This window comes from Diabrotica undecimpunctata, chromosome 3 (assembly GCF_040954645.1).
Source record: "Diabrotica undecimpunctata isolate CICGRU chromosome 3, icDiaUnde3, whole genome shotgun sequence".
Taxonomy (NCBI): Eukaryota; Metazoa; Arthropoda; class Insecta; order Coleoptera; family Chrysomelidae; genus Diabrotica; species Diabrotica undecimpunctata.
Window position 1 is genome coordinate 33,570,993 of NC_092805.1, and position 14,746 is coordinate 33,585,738.

Below are 14,746 nucleotides of genomic sequence, written 5' to 3' on the forward strand. Positions count from 1 at the left end.
CCGCGAAAATTATAAGACAAGTATAGATAATAATTTTCTATAAAAAGGGCATTTCAACAAACACAAACCTTAACTGCTGGTGCCATATATTTGACATCTTTTGTCTTTAATTCATTGTCTATTTGTGGCTTCAATTAATCGGCAAAAATAAGTTTTAAATCTACGTCCAAGTTTGTGTCCGCCAGTAGCAATCTTGCTGGAGATTTGTTCCTTTTCATCAAAGAAAATAAGTGTTCACACTTATAGGTATGTACTTCCAAACATTGAAAAGATTTAACATGCAATTTTTGAAGTGAATACTTCTTATTGCTCTGTAAAATGTTTTTTCACGGGCTCGAAATCATATTTAGCGTGCCTATATTGCGGTACACAGTACAGTACTGTGCGAATTAATGGAATCATTGTGACATGTTGGCAACACTGTCCACACATTTCCAACTGACCAAGCATTGAAAACATAACCATACTTTTCTCTGCCTTTTATTTGAGGGTGTTTTAGGTCATTTCCCACTAAGTTTGTGTTGTTTTGTACTCTTTTGAGTTGTTTTCGGTAATTAGTGAGTTTGTTTCGTTTAATTCCATCATGGATATTACGCCTAGGAAGCGTGAACAGATTATCACGTCAAGTCAGTTTCTATGTCACAAACAGAAATCGCAAGAATGCGTGGAGTGAATCATGGGGTAGTAAGAAAGATTTTGAAGCGTAAACGAGGAACGGGATCAATGGATGTGAAAAGGTTAGAAAAATGCGGAAGAAAGAGAAAAACAACACCAGCAGATGAAAGATTTTTACTTCGAAAGAGGAAATTGGACCCAAGAAAAACAAGCCAAGAGCTTCAACAAGATCTAGCAGCATCAGGTGTAGTGATTCATGACTCAACTGTTCGGAAAAAACTTTTGGATAATGGTAGAAGGGCAATGCGTCCACAGAAAAACAGCTTCTAACCGAACGAGTGAATAAACAAAGGCTATTTAGGACGAAAAATACTCTAGTTGGACTATAGACGACTGAAGAAAAGTCCTATTTACAGGTTAAACTCGCTTTATAGTTCAGGGACAGCGGTCGAAATTCGTCAAGAAGTCTGATAATGAAAACCTTACACCATCTTATATTGATCAAACCGTAAAACATCCAGCCAAAAAAATGTTTTGGGAATGTTTTTCATACATGGGGGTTGGATCTTTGGTACCAATCGAAGGCATGATGAACAGCCAAAAATACAAATCCATGTTGGAACAGCGTTTGGACTCCAAATATATCAACCCCAAGGAGGAGCGATTCTTCAACAGGACTCTGCTCTCTGTCACAAGTCAAAGCAAATGATCGAACTTTTTAAAAATAAGAAGATTAATGTTTCAGATTGGCCCGCTAATCCGCCATACCTCAACCTCATTGAAAAATTTTCGACCATTTGCAAAGCAAGACTGCGCAAAATCGACTGTACTACAAAAATAAAAATGATAGAAGCGGTCATTCAGGTTTTATTTCGAAATGAAAGGATATCTGGGAACTGTCAGAAGCTCGTAGAATCTATGCCAAAACGAGTAAAAGCAGTAATTGCAGCCAAAGGGAGACATATTTCCTACTAAATGATATAAGTTTACCTTTATAGTTTTGTTAAAATTAATTTTTTTCTAAATACAGTCAAAATCATTTACAACAACACCGGCTATACCTAACGTACAATCGAATATAACAAACAAAATAGTAGGTCTCATAAAATGACATACAAAAAACGCATTTATATTGCTTATAATGAACAAATCGGTTAGAGCAAACGTATTTCTTGGATCACTAGCAATTAAAATATTGGTTACAGCGTACAATTTCAAGTACATATCTGTACCTCAGATGATACAACATCCATTTTTTTTTTCAATTATGACATTTTTACACACTGTATAATAAATAAATAATAAATAATTATAACCAACGCATGATGTAAATGACGGTAGATACAATGTTCAATATAATATTGTTTCCACATCTTAATAAATAAGTTTAAAAGTGCTATTCTGTAAAGTTATGAAAATGGACACTGTTGTGTTGTATTTCTCACAGGTATTACCGATATTTAGTACCACGAAATGAGAAGTAAGGATTTATTAATTTATGGTTATAGTACATCCGGGTAGACATCTACACTTGATTACTTTTCCTTTAGACATTTAGACCTCCCAAGACGGGTTCATTGTATTACAAAATTTTGTTTATATTACACCATTTGGCCCAAACCAAGAGTTTCTGATTTTGAATTTAGTTGTGTCTATCCTTCATAGAAAGCATGTCACGGAAACAATTTACTATTGAGGAACAGTTTGGAATAATTTGTCGAGTCGATTCCGGTGATTCCACGAGTTCGATTGCCCGGGAATTTAAAACGTCACGCTCAACAATTGCTGGAATGATGAAACGGCGAGAGAAAATTATTATGCAATTTAATAAGTGTGAAAAAGGAAAACGCGTTCGGTCATCAAATCACAGTGACATTGAAAGTGCTTTGCTCGATCGGTTCAAACAACAACGCACTGAAACATCATATCGATACTCTGATACTCCTCTATTTCTTGATATTGTTCTGTTTTTACTTCTCCTTGGCTTCACTTATCTTTCTACTGACGATGGTATGTATTCTCTTATATTCTTGGAGATATTCTTTGTTTTTTTCTGTGATCCATAAGTTCAAGTATTTCATCGGTCATCCACGATTTCCGTTTCTCTGTATCTTTCTTCAGGTGTTATTCTTTTATTTCTCTCACTGTTTCTTGTATGATGGTCAGACTGTCCTCTATAGTTCCTACATTTCTGCATTTTAGCACCTTTGTATTGAGGTTTTCACTCACCTTCAGTGGAACATTGGGATCTTAGAATAATTAAACACATAATATTCAAACCTCCTCTTGTATTTGACGTGATATTTTTGGCAGTGCTTTTATTTTTAAAGTTATAAAGGGATTTATTGATTATCCTAATCCTGCGGTTTGAGTCAAATCAGCTTTAATGTTCCATATTTAGGCTTGCTTTACAATCCTACTTTTAGTATTATTTACCATAGGACATCTTATGGATATAGTAATCCATATTAGACAGGTAGATGAGGTTGTTAAACGCTATAGCCCAGTCTGGTTATACAAAAATCATCGATTTCACGGCAAAATGTTTCGCAGATATCTGAAGCTTCTAAGACATAGGTGGGGGTTACTAGATGACGAATAGATAAAAAGATACTCCTATTTTTACCTTGCGTTTTTTTTTTAACAATAATTTATGGTCAGAATTTGAAGAAGTTTTTTTCCCTTATAATTTAAATAAACAATATTTATACCATTTTGTTATATCAAGAATATCTTTATTTTCCCGTTTTTTCAATTAAAATTGATAAAATAATTTACGGAGATATTTGCAAAAACGCAGTTTTTTGCACTAATTTATAAATTTAATTAATTTTTCTATTAACAAAATAAAATGTTATTAATATTTTTCATCATTGAGGAATTACCGTCCTTTAAATTTGTGCGAAATTTCCCCCCGATCGGTCAAATATTTTAAAAGTTATTCAATTTGTTTATCCCTAGGACTAATTATTTAAACCATTGAACTTGCCCTATGAATGATGCTAGATACATTTAACAAATTTCATAGGATTCTTTAAGACTTATACTATCTCAGAAGTTAAATGAATATTGAGTTTTCATCGAAATTCTTTACAAAATAAAAGTTTGAAAAAGGGGTATGTTTTTTACTTATAAACAATTGTAATAACTTCTATATTTTTTAAGCTACAGACTTGTACGTACAAACATTAGATAGCTGGTAAAAAAACTCACATTTAACAAAAAAAAATAAACCTTCTATGAACAATAGGAACGAAGTTAGCGACAATTTTTTTGTTAATTATATCTCCATTGTTTATAAACATTAAGAAGTAAAATTTGCACAAATTTTGAATGAAAATCTAAACTTTATATTGAATTTTATAGCTAAAATTCATCCAATTTTTCGAAACTTAAAACCTTTCGAAACGAAGTTACTTTCGAAAGATCGACATAGGAAAGTGGAGGGGAAACTGTTTTAGCTCCTCGCTGCAAAATTTAATATTATGGTTACGGATTTATCATTCAAAAGCTTCAACAGTTCTGTAGGAATTTCATCAGGTCCATTTGCTTTTCCATTTTTAGCGTTTCTTATTGCGTATTCTATGTACTTCTTCTTTCAATATGTCTGGCCCAGTTGCATTGATTATCTGAGTTAAGTTTTTTCTATCGTCTTCAAATAATTCATTCAAGTATTCTGTCCATCTTTTTATTTTATTCTCTAGATCTACAATAAGATTTCCATCTTTGTCTTTAAGTTTACTTATTTGGCATTTCTTTATTCTTGCTGTTATCTCTTTTACTTTTTTGTGCATATTGAACGCATCGTACTTTTTCTCATAGGTTTCCATTTCTTCACATTGTTTTTTAAACCACTCCTGTTTGGCTTCTTTTATTCTCTTTTTTATGTGTTTATTTATTTCTTTGTATTTGTCTGGGTAATTCTTCATCTTTCTTCTTTGCTCCATCAAGTCTAGTATATCTTGTGTCATCCACCCCTTATTCTTTGTTGTTGTTTTTGTAAGATGTTTCTTTCCTGCTGTTTGTATAGCTGTATTTATGTACTTTAATTTTTGGTTAACGTTGTTTGTATCGTTAATTTGTTGCTGCACTGAACGGAGGTTTTCATTTATTTCTTCTCCTGTTTCTTGTCTTATATTTTTGTTTCTAAGTTTATTTAAATCTAGTGCCTTTCTGTGTGGTCTTCTAATCTTTTTTGGTCTCGCCTCTATCACACTAACTACCGGGTTATGATCTGAGCCTATATCAGCTCCTGGGTACGTTTTAGTACATTTAACAGCATTATGATACCTCCTTGCTATGTAGTCTATTTGATTTCTCACTATTTTTTCTTTGGTATGTTGTGGAGATGTCCATGTATATAACCGTCGAGGAGGTTATTTGAAAAAAGTATTTGTTATTACGAAGTCTTCACTTTGGCAAAATTGAATCAATCGATCTCTGTGATTTCTGTTTCCAAGCCCATATTTTCCTACTTGTTCTCCTACCTTACCTTGAGCCACCTTGGCATTAAGATCGCCCATTAATATGTTAATGTATGGAAAGACTGACTTATTAAGTGAAGACAAACAACCTGCAACAAAAAGGTTCAGACCTGACAGTGAAGTCGAATAAATGAACCAAATTTTAACTTTTAAACCAATGTATGTAAAGAAAATAAAAAAAGTAAAGTTCAATAAACATTGCAAAATTAAATAAGGCAAGTGATAAAAAAATCGACTTATTTTATCAAAGCAGTAAGGCAGATTAGATTAATATTGTATATCATATTTGTAAGAAAAATAGAATAAAAATCAATATTGTTAATTATAAAAATACAAACAATTATAATTAATATAAGGAATATAATAATATAATGTGTAAAAAATTACCTGAAATTTAATTTATAAAATATATAAGTATTATTACATCATTGATATAAAATGAAAAAACATATGTTGATTTTCCGGGATTTTCCGAGATTTATGGGGGGTGAAAATTATGTCATCATTATTAATACTGCGACAGACTATTCGAGCAAATTAAAAAAAAGTAAGTATTTAGGGGGAATTTCAAATGGACTCAATTTTTCCGAGTTTTCCCATATTTTCCGGCCAGTGAAAACTATGTAGTTATTCATATTTCGACGAGCTACCCCAGAATAAAAAAAGAGGCTTGCAGCTGCAAAGGAAGCCAAGATAATGTAAATTTTTCGTACGTGTTGCAATTTGAAGTTCCGATGCCGAAAAAAAAAACGGAGCTGAAACAGATATCCTCTCCACTTTCCTATGTCGATCTTTCGAAAGTACCGTCGTTTCGAAAAATTAGATAAATTTTATAGCTATAAGTTTCAATATAAAGTTTAGATTTTCATTCAAAATTTGTGCAAATTTTACTTCTTAATGTTTATAAACAATGGAGATATGATTTTTTTAAAAATAGTCACTAACTTCGTTCCTATTGGTCATTGAAGGTTTTTTATTTTTTAATGTGAGCTTTTTTACCAGCTATCCAATGGTTGTACGTACAAGTCTGTAGCTTGAAAAATATAGAAGTTATTACAATTGTTTATAAGTAAAAAACATACCCCTTTTTCAAACGTTTATTTTGTAAATAATTTCGATGAAAACTCAATATGCATTTAACTTCTGAGATAGTCTAAGTCTTAAAGAATCCTATGAAATTTGCTAAATGTGTCTAGCATCATGCATAGGGCAAGCTCAATAGTTTAAATAATTAGCCTCAGGGATAAACAAATTAAATAACTTATAAAATATTTGACTGATCGGGGGGAAATTTCGCACAAATCTAAAAGATGGTAATTCCTTGATGTTTAAATGTATTAATACCATTTTATTTTGTTAATAAAAACATTAATAAAATTTATAAATTAGTGCAAAAAACTGCTTTTTTGCAAATAACTCTGTAAATTATTCATCAATTTTAATTAAAAAAACGGGAAAATAAAGATATTCTTGACATAAAAAAATGACATAAATATTGTTTATTTAAAATATGTATAAGGGAAAAAATTTATAGACAAAAAATCAAATTGTGACCATTAATTATTGCTTAAAAAAACGCAAGGTAAAACTAGGAGTATCTTTTCATCTATTCATCATCTAGTATCCCCCACCTATGTCTTAAAAGCTTCAGATATCTGCGAAACATTTTTCCACCTTTTTTTTAACCAGACTGGGCTACTCCTACTGTAGACTTAATTATTAATATAATACTTAAGCAGTTAATGAAATTTCTTGCAATATAACATAAATGGGATAGATTGCGATTATAGGTTATTTATTATAATTTACTTATCTGTTAATATTTTGTTTTATGATTTTCTATTAGATGTGTACTCTTATGTTTTTTTAATTTTTATAGCATACCTTATTTCATTTTATTGTAAATTTACAGTTATTAGGTTTATCCTAGGAATAAATAAATATCTGTTTACAAAAATATAGTCAATAATATTGATTTAAAAATAAAGTCTTGACGCATATCTTTCTTTCAACATATTTTTTTTATGACAGAAATTATCAATTAAAGTATAGTGCTCGGACCACTGGCCTCTACGAGTATAAATATTGTATTTATATACGGAAGTCTCAATTGATTGCAATAAAAAATAAATTTTACTTTGTTTTTGACGTTTCGAGTTAAAATTCGGAAATTTTTTTTCAAAAAATATAAATTGAAATTATTTTAACCTATAGATGTTTATTAATTGGCGCTTTGACAGTTGACAGTTGACTTACTTGGGCTGGATCTTGTAGGCAAAATAGTCATGTTGACTTACTTACTACGTAGTTAAATAAATTTTGAATCTTTTGAATCATGTTTTTGAATTGAGGATGATGTTTTACCTTTGGATAGTTCATTTGCACTATTTTGATTTTATGTAGCGCTTTTCACAATTATTGGTGTAGTAATTTATTTTTCGAAATGACAGTCAGTGTCTGATGTATGTATTTTATACTTGATTTCTACAAAAAAGTAACCAACTTGTTTATTTTTGTATATTTGTGTAATGCAAACCTCGAGACGATATTCTAATATATATTTAGGCATTTCGCACATGCTAAAGAAAAGTGACACTATCCAAAATAATCAATTTTACAGAATCAGCGTTTAAAGTTTTTGACATACTTTGTTGCGAAATATGATCCTTTAGAAATAAAGTTAGTGACTGAAATATATTTTTTTAAAAAACCTTATTTATTACCTTATACACTTAATTATGTAGTTTTTCTGTTTCCAAGTCTGATACTAGTAAAAAAATTAATAAAATCATTTAATATAGTATAAGCAGTGAAATATTTTTATAGTTACATAATTTTTTATTGAAAATAACAAGTTACAACATTGTTAAAAATATAAAAAAACTTAATTTATACCGTTGGCTACACAGTTGAAAAATTATCGGAATGAAATTAACATAAAAAGTCAGAAACAAATTAGAAAAAATTATAAAATATTATTATAATACGATACACTATAATATTCAGGTATTATATTTTGGTCTATCATGCTTTGTATGTGTTTTTTCTTTAATTCGCTAAAAGAAAGTCGTGTGGGATATAATTGCTTTAATGGGAACTGCTGATTCATTGGTCGATTTTTCCGTGTTTTACACCTGTTAGAACCATCTATATCAATTTCTTTATAGTCTTCGTAGTACGAATTTTTGTAAGTTACTTTAATATTATCTTCATCTCTTTCAATTCTTATTACTTTAATATCAGTCAGTTTTACAGTTTCACCTTCTTTGTTTCGTTGTAAGTTAACTAGATTTGCAAGTTCCTTGATATCGTAAAAATCTTTATAACATAATTCATTTACAGTATAAGGATTGCCTTTTTTCTTTGCTTTTCGTATTGCGGTAATGTATTGCGAAGGCACATAATAGGACCGGACCTTAACGTTTTCTTTACTTCTCTTTCGATTGTAGAGTGGGCAGCGTCACCTTCATTTTGTGTATGCCCTTTTATTAGAAACTTATGTGTAATTGAAGTCAAGTTTTTTAAAGTTAGCAAGCAATAAACGTACAAAGAAATCATAAATTGGTTCTTTTGTTGACCACTGCAGTTATCTGAGTAGAAAATTATATTGAGGTTAGTAGATACAGTCATTTCTGACATCTTTCTAATATATTTAAGAACACAACTTGCTATTTCATTTGCTCCACGTTGGCCCTCTACCTCATTCCAGAAAAAACACTCAGTCTGGTCTCTTCCTATTGCTGATATAGTGAAATTAAAACAATTCATTTTACTTTTGTAGTAAAAGACTGAGACATCACCTCTTGGACAGGGCAAAACAGCTTGTAGGTCGTAACATGCTACTATTACATTGTCGCATACCAATAGTTTATCGTTATTCTTTTCTTCTCGACTTTTCTCTTTTTCAGAAATATGAATATTATATTTTTCTTGAAGAGCTTCCTTATTACCTGCTTGAGCGATGTTGTATGCTGCACAAAGATCACATTGATCTTTTTTTGGGACAAAGAAGCTAATGTTAAAGTCAGTTTTAAAAATTTTTCTATAAATTTGAATATCCACAAATGAAAGACTTTTTCTAATACAATCTTCTTTATAATCTCTATAGAGGTCTGAAACTGTTTTACCTCCATCAATGAATTCCCTGGTGGTTTGCTGCCTTAAATAGTGACTTTCTATTCGTGGAATTCCATTTATGTGATTTCGTACAGCAGATAATAAGCTATCATTTAATTTTGCATGTTTTCCATGTTTTCCTCTCTGTTCTGTATCAATTATTCCTTTGTTGTCTATCTTTGATATTACAGTACGTATTGGACGATCAGATATTCCAAGAGTATTCTTAAAAAAAATTTTACATACTCGCACTGTCTTAGATGTATCTACTTTTAAATGAAAAGATTGTTTAAGTTTCCTGTTACTGTTAACCATTTTGTACTGATATTTTGGGATAACAGGTACCATACTCCTTGCAATAAATTCTCTCTGACGTGTCAGCGATCCCATAGCCCAATAGCTATCAAATATCTGTTTTCGAATTTCTTCTGAAATGTGGTCAGCACATTTTAAACGGCATTGAGTTGTACATGGAGATCCCATTTTTCTTGCAGGTATAACCCTACGGTTACGAGAAGCTGACAGGTATTCCTTTCCTGAATTTCTCAATGTTTTAGCAACTGCCTTCCTACTTTGTCCAGGTCTTCTAACTATTTTTGGCACAACGCAATCGTCTGCTTGTTTGGAGGACAGATTTTCAATGCCTGTAGCAAAATTTGACGGGGTAACTGCTGGTAGCGCTAATTGATTGTCGGGTTGTACCAAACCTAAAATATCATTATAATTTTCAAGAGCATTTTGTCGCATGTTAATGCTTTCGACAGAAATGTTGTTTTCCGTAGCAACATAAACGGGATGTTCTTCTGATTCGCTTTTATGAGTGCCTGATATTGAACTAGTTGACAAACCTGAGTTGGAAGATGAGCTTGTGCAAGACGAAGTGGTGCTAGAAGAAGTATCAGAGCTTGAAGAGGAGTCGGAGCTAGAAGACGCCCTGCGTAGTTTTTTTGTATTGGATGGTGCCAGCAAATTTTTGTAACGGCGTTTCTTTGTGTTGGACGAATAATATGGCAAATATTCTTTATCGTCGTCTGACACTGGAGAAAAATCGGAAACATTGTCCACAGTATTATTATTGTGTTCACTTAGATCTGTATTATTCAATAATATGGGAGTATTTGAATTGGGGTCTTCCACATTAGATGCTGTTGACAGTAAAACCTCCTCGTTAATAATTTGCTTTTCCGTTGGCATTGGATCATGTGCAATATCACAATTCTCGTATATTTGTGTTGAGTTAGGTGGATCGACAGATTTATTAGCTAGCTCTACCAATATTCGTTCACGAAACGGCATTCTGAAGTCTAAAAGAAAATATTGAGCATCAGAAGCATAAAGGTGAACTTATAGTCAAAATAACTATTTTTACAGTTTTTCTCAGATTTTATTTACAAAGAACCGATTTTAAAAATGATTATATTAGTATCTATATGATTAGTATGTTATTATCTTTGTTACCAAATGAAAATTCATATTAATAGATTGAATAAACCAAATAAAAAAAACGACGACACAACTATGGTGTTTAAAAATTTTAATAATTAACAGTCTCAAGTTTGCAGTAAATTACGACATAAAAGCCAAATGTAATCATATATTTAAATAATCGTATAAACAACAATGTCACTAAACAAAACATGACGCTATGGTAGCACTTGCTGCAGCTATTAATATTATAAATTAACAGCTACAATGTCACTAAAGACAAAGTGGCGTTATTGCTAACCACAAAGTCAATTATATTTACAAGATGTATACGGAACAGTGGCACTAAACAATAAATGTCGCTTTTGGAAGCGGCTAATTTAGCTATTAATACTACAAACCAAAAGCCATAGTGACATTAAAAATAAAGTGACGTTATTCCTAATTGCAAAGTCAATACTAACCTTAAAACTGATACAGGTAAAGTGTCCTTAAACTGAAGAAGACGTTATTTCACAATTTGAATGTTAAGTTGTAGTAATCACGTTCGTCACCACTGACATAATGACGGTTTTCAATATTGTAGAAGATCATCTTTCAGAAAATGACAAAACGGATTTCTGCCATCTAGTCGGCAATAGTTGTACTAGAAAAATGATATTTTTATTGTATTGTGTATTTCTAAATTTTGTAGTAGATGCCGCCATCTGTACAAAATACGTAAATTTCGTAGTGTCACTTTTCTTTAGCATGTGCGATTTGCTCATTTTTCCATACTCTTGTTATAATTGTATGGATTTTATTTGTTACATGTGCTTTACATTTGTAGAGTTCTGCGGGGATTTCATCATTTTCTGTAGTTTTGTTGTTATTTAGTTATGGATTAGCCTGGATAGTCTGGATTGTATCGTATAGTTTCTTGTAAGGTCGGTGAACGGACTTGATTTTCATTTAGGTCAAGATTTAATTGCATATCTAGAGCATTATCATCATCTGTGCGCAGCAAACTTAAAAATTTTCTCATTATTATATATAGTCTAAAGACTATTATTAAAGCTTTATTCTCAGGAGAAAGAACAATCGTCAAAATAATATATCCGATCTGTGCTGGATGGTAGTGAGGGACAACTACTTACTAAAAAAATCCACCCGTGCAGGAGGGAGTGGTGGAAGGCCAGTACATCAACGGCCCCCGAGCGATCGAGACATAATGTCACTATACTTTTCCGAGAGTCGATATGCAAAGGAAGTCGTTCTCGCTAAAGAGCATTAATTCCTTCACGACATGCCTGGCATTATGCCAAGTCCCACCTCGCACTTTCGTGTTTCTCTTTCTGACATAAAACAGAGTATGTAGTGCAGTCTCTACCAACTCTCCTTCGTATTTTTTATAATGTAAGATCATATGGGGTATTTAGCCTATCTGCACATCGTCTCACATTAGTATCCCTCAGGGATCCTAATAGGCCTCACATTAATACGTCTGGCGAAGTTGATAAACTTTCTAGGCCGAAGATTACCTATATTTATGCTCGTATTTATGATCGTATGAACGTGATACATAAAAAGGAAGCATCCAATGAGAAAACCTGTTATCGATTTAATATTTATTTTGCTTGCTTGATGCGAACAATTTTCACGTGGCTTTTGGTTATCGCTCAAAACTATTCCCGGACTAGGAGAGTTTGCTCTTTGTGTTGGTCAAAGCTTTCATGGGGCTTCAGCATCCTTATTTGGCCAACCAAGTCATGAGATTTCAGCCAGCAAGCAAGCAATAGTATTGAACCCAGCCTGTGAGACTTGATCATCCCTAAGAATGACAGTCGGGTGCATTGTGCCCTGCCCCCATGCTCCAGACTATCTCGAAGTCCCCGATAGCACGCTGATGCGCTGTGTGGAAGCCCTGGGTAACAAAGACTCCCGCATGACAGCCTACCCCGAACTATGCAGGACAGTTATAGGCTGCTAGTCCCGCTATTTCTAGTGATTTATCGTCGAACTGTATTACGTACTTGGGCTCCGAGTTCCCGGTTTTTTGGGTTTTGTTAGTATTCCTTTTCGCTTACGCCTTTTGTTAGTGTTTTATTAATTTTATTTTTTTTGTGACTGAAGCCGTTTTTGTTTTATTTATAGATTTTTTTAGGGCTGTCTGAAACGTATAATATCAACATTAGTAAATACACTACGATGCCTCTGATACTATTATCTAGACTTTATTATATCTTCTTCTTTGTATGTAGACATGACTCTGTCTGTTTTTCAATGTACCTCCAGTAAGTTGTCGTTCCATCGTACTGATAGTCTTCCTCTTGGAGAACCGTCTCTTGCTGTCTTTACTACTCTATTTGTTGGCATTCGGCTTATATGATCGTTCCATTCTACTTTTCTATTTCTTACCCAGTTCTCGATGGTCTTCACCTTGCATCTACGTCGTATATCTGTACTTCTAGCTCTGTCCCATAGTGTCTTGCCATCAATTTTTCTAAGTGTTTTCATCTCTGCTGTTTCTAACATCCTTTTTGTCCTCTCTTTGTCAGGTCGTGTTTCTGCCGCGTATGTATGTATTGGTCTGTTGACTATTTTGTAAATTCTGCCTTTCATTTCTTTCCCAATATTTTTATTTCTCCATATTGTTTCATTCAGTCAGCCTGCGGCTCTGTTTGCTCTATCCACTTGATCTTCCACCTCAGTTTCGAGCTTTCCGTTGCTAGATAATATGATGCCTAGACATTTAAACTCCATGACTTGTTCTATTATCTGACCTTCCAGCTCCAATTTAGATCTTAGTAAATTTGCTGTTGTAACCATGCATTTTGTCTTTTTTTGCGGAAATTACCATGTTAAATTGTCTGGCGGTTATATTAAATTGGTGCAGCATACGTTGTAAATCATCTTCACTTTGAGAGAGTAGTATTGCGTCGTCTGCATAGCAGATTATTTTAAGTTGTTTTTCTTCCATTTGGTATCCTTTTTTTTATCTTACTTTTTTTATTAATTCATCCATAATACGGTTGAACAATAGAGGACTTAGGGAATCTCCCTGTCTTATCAAATTGCCAGCTTCAATAGGCTCGGTTAGTTATTCTTCTACTTTTACTTTTATTGTGTTGTGGTAGATATTTTAAATCGTTTTGATTATTCCTACAGGTACCTCTCTTGTGTACAATAAGTGGATAACGTCCTTTAATTTGACCCGGTCAAATACCTTCTTAAGGTCCACGAAACATAGATATGCCGGTTTGTTGTATTCTAATGACTTCTCTTGCACTTGCTTCATTATAAATATAGCGTCGGTGCATGATCTTCCCGACCTAAAACCTTGTTGTTCTTCTGCTAGTGTTATAATTTCATTCAGTTTATTTGTTATCACTTTGGTTGTTAATTTTAGTGTTGTGTTCAATAAATTAATTCCTCTGTAATTTTCCGGGTCCGATTTGTCTCCTTTTTGAAGAGAGGTATTAGGATGTTTGATCTCAATTTTTGAGGAATTCTGCTTTGTTCTATTATATTATTTTTTGGATTAGTTTTAATAGTTGTTTGCTCAGGTCTGGTCCCCCGTACTTTATGAGTTCGTTCGGTATTCTGTCCTCTCCTGGTGATTTTCTATTTTTTAATTTCCTTAATGCTTCCTTTACCTCTTCCTCCTCAATATTTATTTCTTCGTTTGTCGTCACCTCTTCTGTTGGTGGTTCATTGTCGTCACCTTTAGAAAATAGGGATCGAAAGTAGTCTACCCGTGTTTCCTTCTGAATCTGTTTTGTTTTTATTAGTTCGTTCATCTCTTTTGTTTGTTCTCTGATCATTCTCCATGTTCCATCTGTTTTGAGAAGCTCTGCCAGTGTTCCCTTTTTATTTGTCTAACTAAAGTATTCGTTTCATTTCTGTTGTGTTTGTTGTGTTTTGTATTGTAAAAAGACTTTATTACATTTTTGGTAATATTTGCTATTTGCTGTGCTTCCATCTATGATATAGATTATACCTTAATATCTCCCGCAGGATCCGGTTTGGGTGGTCTTTCAGCACGGCGAATTTTATTCTGGCTTTTTCTTCCACCATGTCCAATGCACTTAGTTGTTTAGATCTCTGAGCAAAAATCGTTGAGCGAC

The 14,746-nt window shown here is 32.7% G+C and overlaps 1 protein-coding gene across 3 annotated transcripts in view; it reads left to right on the forward strand.

Moving 5' to 3' along the window:
* LOC140436660 (CUE domain-containing protein 2) overlaps positions 1-14,746 on the forward strand; it is an 81,761-nt gene that overhangs the window by 30,763 nt on the left and 36,252 nt on the right. The gene's annotated exons all lie outside the window — the stretch shown is intronic.